The sequence below is a fragment of the Mauremys reevesii genome, linkage group 26 (assembly GCF_016161935.1).
Source record: "Mauremys reevesii isolate NIE-2019 linkage group 26, ASM1616193v1, whole genome shotgun sequence".
Lineage (NCBI taxonomy): Eukaryota > Metazoa > Chordata > Testudines > Geoemydidae > Mauremys > Mauremys reevesii.
The window spans coordinates 1,511,682-1,520,442 of NC_052648.1; positions in this window are offsets into that span (position 1 = coordinate 1,511,682).

The window sequence follows — 8,761 nt, forward strand, 5'->3', positions numbered from 1 at the left end:
TTGGTGGATTTTGTGTTAAATGAGAGATCAGGTTTGCAGAATGGGGGAGAGAACTAGGGAGGTTTTGTTGTGTTGGTCAAGGTGTCTTTATGTACTCACAGCTTGTGGGAGGTAAGGAGTTGGTGACACTTATGGATGAGACTCAGTTGTTTCAGTTAATAAAAACTATGGAGGATTTTTGAGAAACTCCAGATGCGCTCAAACTCATTCAGGGATTGGTGACCATAGTGGCAGGAGAAATTAAGCTTGAATAAAAATGTGGTAATATCCATTGAATCAGGGAAGAGAAGTACTGACTGACTCTGAACTTGAAGGCTTCTCTGAAAATAAGGACTTGGGAGCCATGGTGGGTTGTACTAGTGAAGACAGATACCCAAGGCTCAGCAGCCATTTGTGCTTGAGTGCATTTGAAAAAAGGAGAGTGAAATATTTGGGGGGGGGGGGGTGAGAATATAGTATTGTCCAGCATTGGCTGCCTCCTCTGGAAAGACTGAAAAAGGTAATGAAGATGGTTAGAGGTATTGAGCAGGGTTGTGACATGAGACTGCAAAGACTAGAATTATTTAGCCTGGAAAGAACAATTTTACAAGGAGGGGACTTGGTTGAGAGTGTTCAAAATTACAAGACTTAGTGAAATTAAAGGGAGTACATTTAGAATGAAAAAAATTAATACCACTTTATGCAGCTCAGTGTTTGCAATTCATTGCTGCTGGTAGGCCTGGCTCTGTGGCCAGTATCACTGGTACCATGTAAACTAAGAATCCTAACCTTTAAACTGACTGCTTGCCGGCGTTGAGAAGGGATTTGTCCCCATGCAACCTGGCATGACAGAGTGCGGAGGGTTGTCACTCTTCCTCTGAAGCATTGGTATTGGCTGCTGCCAGGGTCTGATATATGACAACTTCTCTGTATCTACTTAGGATTTGTACTGTGAGTGCTTGGCTTATAATAAGTCAAGTAGGGAACTATAAATTGTCCCAAATGTAGCATTTAGACTTCAGTGATGTGTATTTTTTTTTGTCTGCCTGATCTTCCACACAGTGTTACCTCTTTGTGCCTCACTCAGCTGGCAAACAGTACCCCGGACACTGTCACACAGTGAATCCATGGTACAGCTGGGATAAGAACCCAGGAGCTTCCAGGCCTGGCTTACAGCTGATAGCACAGCCTCCCAGTATTTTTTTAAATGAAAGGTTTAAAAAAAAATTGTAATCTCCTAAATGTGATAAAACACCAATAATCCTCATACTGTCTGAATGTGTAATTAAGTGAAACGTTACATACAAGCATATATATATATATATATATATATATATATATATATATATATATATATATGAACTGTATAAAGGAATCGCAGTGCAAAGGCCTGGCTGGACCCCAGGTTGGGAAAGGTTAGGTGGGAAAGAGCGATTAATCTGGCAGGTGAAAGCCTTGTTTAAAAGAGGAACCGTTACGCGAAATAACCCCCCCCCCACCTGATTGTATTCTGTCACCGCCTGCCCAACGATGACCTGTGAATCGGTTTTAAATTGTAGCATAAGTGTGTTTAATCTTTCTAACCATGCATTTTTGTGATACAGCATTGAGCTCCCTTAAGAGTTAGTTGTAGTGTTAAAAACCAACTGTCCAGGGGTAACATAAGGGAGAGTAACAGGCAGGTTTGTGTATATTCATATATGGAGTTCAGTTTTAGGAATCATTCTGCAACAGGATGTTGTAGCTGAATTCACAATAGCTCTAAATCCATTTGTTTCTCGAATGGGCTTCCATAGAGCAGCTTCCCTCCAAGCGCCTTTGACGGTTTCACTTCTGGTTCGTAGAAAGCTGGTTTACCGTAAAATCCAGGGGGGGCGGGGGGCAGTTTGATAGGGTTTCATTCAATTTAACTTATTCTAGGTTTTGTTATATTTTCAAAACTTTATTGAAAAGCTTGCATAAAATGCCCCTAATTGCTCATTTTTATATATTGTAGAGTGTATTGCATTGCATTTACCAGAAATCCTACCTAATATTTTGCAGTGAAGAAATGTCCTTTTTCCTTTCAAAACTAGTATTTGCAGCTTGACATAATAAATGTCTTATCAGTGTAAAAATAAACAGCAGTTTCACTGAATCTCCACAGCAGAAACAAAGCTATATTCAAAAAAATTAAACCCACAGGATACTCTTGGGCTGTATTGTTAATTCCTCACCCTATTGAAATGTGGAAACGACGTCTATTTAAAGAAATATTTTAAAACAAAATGAAATGCAAGGTGTCTTGCTGTAGACAAGAATTAAATATGGGAAATGAAACTCTACACTGCCCTGAAGTTAAACCCTGGGCTGTTTAAATACAGGCTCAGGTCTTGTATTGCACCAGCTTATTGAAATGCCTGGGTTAACTTTGATTAAACAGGGAGTGCCTCTCCTTGGGCTTTGCTCCCTGGGAATGCAGCCTGTTGGTGTGTGGGGATAGATGAGCCATTTGCACACAGGTGCGGAGGGAAGAGGCAAGACTGGACTCCTGTAACTGGGAGAAACCAGTGATCACTTGTCAGTGTCTCCTTCATCTGAGGGGATGTTCTATAGAAGCTCTGCATTGACCTGAGCTCCTAAGACCTTCCCAGAGCACATCCAGGCCTAGTAAGGGAGAGCAGAGTATGTGCTACTAAGTGCACTTACATGCACACACACAACATTCTTACTGTTCACTGGGCTTCAGCAGGCTGGCTGAATTATTGGTCAGATTTCTTCAGATCGTGTTCTCTTGTCCGGACGTCTCTTGTTTATGCATTTGCAGCATCACTCGGCCTTTCAGGATGGGCACTTTTGAACCTCCTCTGTTAATTGTGATCAGATAAACATTCTCCTCTCTCCCACCCCCCAAGTCTCTCAGGGGTGCTTATCAGGACTATTGGCACTACAGTTTTATACATTTGTTGGGGCTTCTGTTTTTCTCAGTACTTTCTTGCAGTGCCTTGTAAAACCAAACAATCCAGCGTGTCACAAAAGGGCTGTGTTGTAATGACCAAACAGTAACATACTTTCAGCTTGCCATTGCTAGACTGAACTCTGTAACTGGAAATTTAAAACTGATATTTCAAAAGTCAATAAAATGAGTTGATTCTTTGCCGTGTCGTGTTCTTTAACAAATACTTCAGGAGCTTTCTCTGAGATGCCTCTTGTATGGTTGGAATCACTTTGTTTTTAAACTTCCATTGCATAGCTTAGATTTTTGTGCAATGTTACCGGGAAGAGTGCTTGGAAGTATTATTCTGTCGTGTGTATTCAGCAGTGTCTGTGCGCCCCATTGTTCTAGGCACTGCGCAATGTAGGACTTTTCAGAAAACTTACATTGGCCTTCAAGGGAGTGATATAGGACATAAAGCTGGGGGTCTATAGAACATGGTTCTGGCATGTGATATAGCAAACATTGTGTACTTTTGTTTACAATTTCCTAAACATTAAAATGTCTCCTGTGGCCACTTGCCAGTGTGGTGTCCTTCCCCTCGGCGGGGGGAGGGGGGTGTTATGGAGATTCTTGCACAGGTTTGGCAGCTGGATCAATTCAGTCAGAGTAGCAAGTGTGAAATCTTAGCAGAGAAAATCTAGTCACACAGTTCTCTGAGCCCGAGACTTGCAACACGTCACTCTGTGACTAATGATCCCGGGAAGCAATAGGTTCTAGTTATTGCATCCAGTTATGCAACTGATGCGATGTATTCAATTAGGAGAATTGTTATTTACAAGGCAGTGACTTGATGGACCTTTTTTGGCAGCTGACCAAGGTTTTTAGAGCTCCCTTCCTCAAGTTTGGAATGTCCACAAATCTCACATCTTTGGACCAAAACGTAAGATTAATCTCTCTGCCTTAGTTTTCCTAGGATAATGCTTTAAACAAACACCACACCCTGACCCCTCTAACTATATCTACCAATACACCTCCACTGAGCACCTGCTAGTTCCCATCTTCTTGTAAATCTCTCATGGTGAGTGCAGTATAAATACCTAGATAACGTTCTGCACCTCAAAGAATGCCACTGAATGTAATATTAGATGCCCTGTCTAGCATATCTAGACAGATATTTATAGAGAAGATACATAAAGGCCAGCCATGTCCCCTGTCTGCCAGGGTTCAAAGAGCTTCACAAAATGAATTCAGAAGCATTAATGTGGCAGGAAACTGGGGAAAAAAGGATTTGTTTCAGTCACCTTTTTAACTCCTGTCTGAAATTAAAGTGTAGGACCATCCCAAAATATGTGGTGTGTGAAACTTCTAAGGAGACACACACCTCCAGCTCATCCCATCAACCACAGATCTTGCCTTAAGCTGAATATAAGAGTATACTGTAAAGCATGCATTAAAGAAACGGGCACAACTGAAAACTAGACACAGTGAATTTAAATATGGCTCTTTGGGCTGCAACTTCTTCACAATGAGTTTACCGAAATCTGAGAAGCTGCTATGGTTGGTGGTTGGTTTGCTATAATTGTTGGTCAGGTTTTCTCAGAACACTTGATCTGACAAACTAGTCCTGGAGTAACACCTCTGTGGAGGTTGAATAGCCTGTTAGAAGAGCTATGGTATTGCAGATACTCAAACAATTGGTTAGATGCCTGCCTCCAATTGACCATGGACTCCAACTGCCTCTTGTGCCTTTGAAAACAAACTGCTAACGCTGGAAACTTTGAGGACTACGGGTGACCAAATGGGCAGATCCTACTTTAAGCCTTGCCTGCCCTGAGCTCTCTTCTTGACTCTGACTAACGCCACAGCAGCTATGGGAGCATTATCGTAGACAGGTCACCAACCTTCTTACCTCTGGCCTGATCCCAGCAATGTTAGACAACATGGCAGTCAACACACTACAGCTGATCCATGTAGGGTGACCAGACAGCAAGTGTGAAAAATCGGGACAGGGTGGAGGGTAATAGGAGCCTATATAAGAAAAAGATCCAACAATTGGGACTGTCCCTATAAAATCAGGCCATCTGGTCACCCTCGATCCATGGGAGTGCTACCACCACTGCAGCCGCGCATGGAGCTGCCCCAGCAGCAGCGGCAGGGCCGCCCAGAGGATTCCGGGGGCCCGGGGTCTTCGGCGGCGGGGGGCCCTTCCGTTCCTGGACCCGCCGCCGAAGTGCCCCGAAGACCCGCGGTGGGGCCCCCTGCCGCCGAATTACTGCCGAAGACCGAGCTGAACTTCGGCGGCGGGTCCCGCTCCGTCTTCGGCGGTAATTCGCCAGCGGGGGGTCCTTCCGTCCCGGAGCGGAAGGACCCCCCGCCGGCGAAGACCTGGAGCGGCAGAAGCTCCTGCGCCCGGCCGCACAAGAGTTTGCCAGGCACCCCGGAGCGAGTGAGGGACCCCGCTCCAGGGGCCCCGAAAAACTCTGGTGGGGGCCCCCGTGGGGCTCGGGGCCTGGGGCAAATTGCCCCTCTTGCCCCCCTCTCTGGGCGGCCCTGAGCAGCGGAATGGTGGAGGCTTTATGTGCAGGGTAGTGAATCTGTAGACCTAGCCTGACAGTGTTGATAGCTTGTATGTTGTGGTAAAGCCACTAGATGGTGCTAACGAACAGCTAATCCAGGGATGCGGGTTAGGCGCAGGTGCTGGAACCTCCCCACTGTCAGTGCCAGTTTCGAAGTCACATGAACTGAAAAGCTGTCTATGCACAAGATCCCAGCTCTCCGTGTTTTCACGCAAGCTAATACTGCCTGCGTCCAGCCTGTGGTCAATCTAAGCAGGTTCTGCTGGCCTGACAGGAGAACAGGGTGGGTCACTCATCAGACTGATTCAATCAACTATGTGAAAATATTTCTCTTGCAGGAACCCATGGCAGCAGTGCCTTTTTCTTCTGGTAACACGGCACAGGCACGAGGAGGAATGCAAGGGCTACCACGTGTTGTCTGGAAAGTGAACTGCTTTCAGCCTGAAGAACGTCGTAAGCTGGAAAAATCTCTAGCTATTACTAAGATCCCTGTGATGGATGCTGACCACCTCTTGTACAGCACTTTGAGATCTGAAGATAAGCGCTTGGTGGTGGTGGTGGTGAATAGGCATAGTTAGTGCAGATCTGTTACCAGAAGAAACTAGAAGCAATTGGCAACATCACTTCTTCTGTCCCTGCCCAGGCAAACCCTAGTGCTGGTCAGGGTTACTAGGTCAGCCATGGTGAGTCTGCTAGGACTTCCATGTGCATTCCTAAGGCCCCAGAGGTAGGGGAAGCAAATTTAACTAGCTCTGAAGAGCATTGCAATGGTCCATTATAGTAACATACAAAAGCCAGTAGGAGAATGCTTCAATTTCTCTGGACATTCTATAAGAGATTTAAAAGTAGCCATACTTGAACAAAAACACTTCAGAAAGAGACTTCAAAGAGAAACAGCAAAACTAAAATTTATTTGCAAATTTAACACCATTAATTTGGGCTTGAATAGGGACTGGGAGTGGCTGGCTCATTACAAAAACAGCTTTGCCGCTCCTGGAATTGACATGGCCTCATCTATTATTGGGAGTGGACTACATCCATCTTGATCAAACTGGCCCTGTCAACACTGGTTCTTCACTTGTGAGGTAGCTTCCTTCTCTTCATGTGTCAGTGTATAATGCCTGCATCTGTAACTTTCACTCCATGCATCTGAAGAAGTGGGTTTTTTACCCACGAAAGCTTATGCCCAAATAAATGTTAGTCTTTAAGGTGCCACCGGACTCCTTGTTTTTGTGGATACAGACTTACATGGCTACCCCCCGATACTTGGCATTTATGTCTGTGACTCCCTGAGGTCCTTGGATGAAAGGTGCTGTGCAAGGACCAAGTACTGATGGACCTACACATGCCTTTCTTAGCATCTGGCTGACTTTGCCTCGTCTTCCTTTTGCAAGATCTATGAAAAAGTGACCCATCAGCCTCTGAGCTGGTATGCGCTTCTTTTATAAAGACAGTGGAAGTTCACAGATCTCACCACTCTTGGTGGGTGTCAAGTCTGGGCTTTATTCTGCGATTTATTTGCTGCATGACTTTGGGCAAGTCCCTTCCTCTGCCTGTGCCTCAGTTTTCCCATATGTACAATGGGGTAATGATGCTCACCTTCCTTTGTAAAGCAGTTTGAGATCAACGGTTAAAAATTAGTGTTTGTGGGGCTGGGAAAATGGCATATACACATATCCATCTTTTGAAGTTCCCTTTAGAGTCTTCTCAAACTACTTGCGCTAGGTCACTTTGTTTTAATTCTATCCACATCTCTTTCTGAGATGTGTCTTGAGGTTACCCATTTGCCTATATTACTTCTGCTAGTGACATACCTTTTTAGGTGCTTCCAGACTGGTCTCTTCTTGTGGGTTGTTGATGAGAAACCGCCTTTAATGAGTTCATCATATACTGTCCAAGTGACTTCCCCTTGCTGCAAGTGAAAGAGTAGGTAATGGAGAATGTCAGCAGTTTCCTCAAAATACTTGGGGTTACTGGAAGTGCTCTGGAGAGGAGATCACTAGTTTGCAACTACTTCTAGCTTTAGCCCTATCTATATGCGGTCAAGTCTTCCTCTATTCCAGTCTGTCTCGAAGCAGTGCCTCAGCAACCCCACAGCTAATCACAGACGTTGGTATGCCAGCCAGCCAGCCGTCCGTCCGTCCATCCATCCATCCCGTTTTGGGTCTTCCAACCCTTCTTTTACCCTCCACTTCTAAGTTTAGCACCCTGTTTTCTATATGCTCTTCTGATCTTCCTTTCACACATCCAAACCATCTAACCCTGGATTCCCTCAGCTCTTTCACAGCTGGTACCATTGTCCCACTTCCCGACTCGTTCATTCTGAGCATGGTCCATCCTTGTGACTCTAAGCATCCATCTTAACACTTTTTCATTTCCACTGTATTCAAGATCTGCCCCTGCCTCTCAGTGCCCAGCATTTAATCATAGAATATCAGGGTTGGAAGGGACCTTAGGAGGTATCTAGTCCAACCCCCTGCTCAAAGCAGGACTAATCCCCTGACAGATTTTTGCCCCAGATCCCTAAATGGGCCTCCTCAAGGACTGAACTCACAACCCTGGGTTTAGCAGGCCAATGCTCAAACCACTGAGCTCTCCCTCCTCCCATAAAGTGAAGGCCTAATTATTGTCTTGTAGATCTTGTCCGTTTGATAGGCATTCTCCTCTCCATTTTTAGTCCATGCCTTTCCGGTTCTGCTTGTAAGTTTGTTTGTTTGAGTTCACCATTATCCTGTACTATCAAACACAGGTACTGGAATTTCTCTACCTTTGGAGTGGCTGGCCCCCAAAATTTAGTCTCGTCTCTCTGCAAGGTATCCTCAAATCTACAGACCATATAGGAATTTAGTGCTGCTGATTGTCATGCCCATTTCTTTCAAGTGTGCACCTCCATCTCAAAATCATCTTCCACTTCCCCCTTGCTTCCCCATGAACACATCCGCAAAAAGCCTGCGGCCATGGTGCCACTCTCTGGATGTTTTCTGTAAGTGCATTGAGCAGCAACGTGTGCCAAGCCTTGATGTATTCTGGCTTGTACTAAAAACTGTTCAGTTTCTCCACTTGGCCTTCTACCTGTGGGAATATACCACCTTTGTATATGTCCTGGATGAGTCTGAGATGCTCTTCAGAAATCTTTCATTCTCATGCACCACCAGATTTATTTTGGAATGTGGTCATAAGTCTTCTCACGGTCGATGAACACCACATGCAGGGTTTTCTTCTTTTGTCTTTTTAAGCCATCTTAATGCAAAGATAGCAGCTGTTTTTGCCTTGTGCGGCACAAATCCAA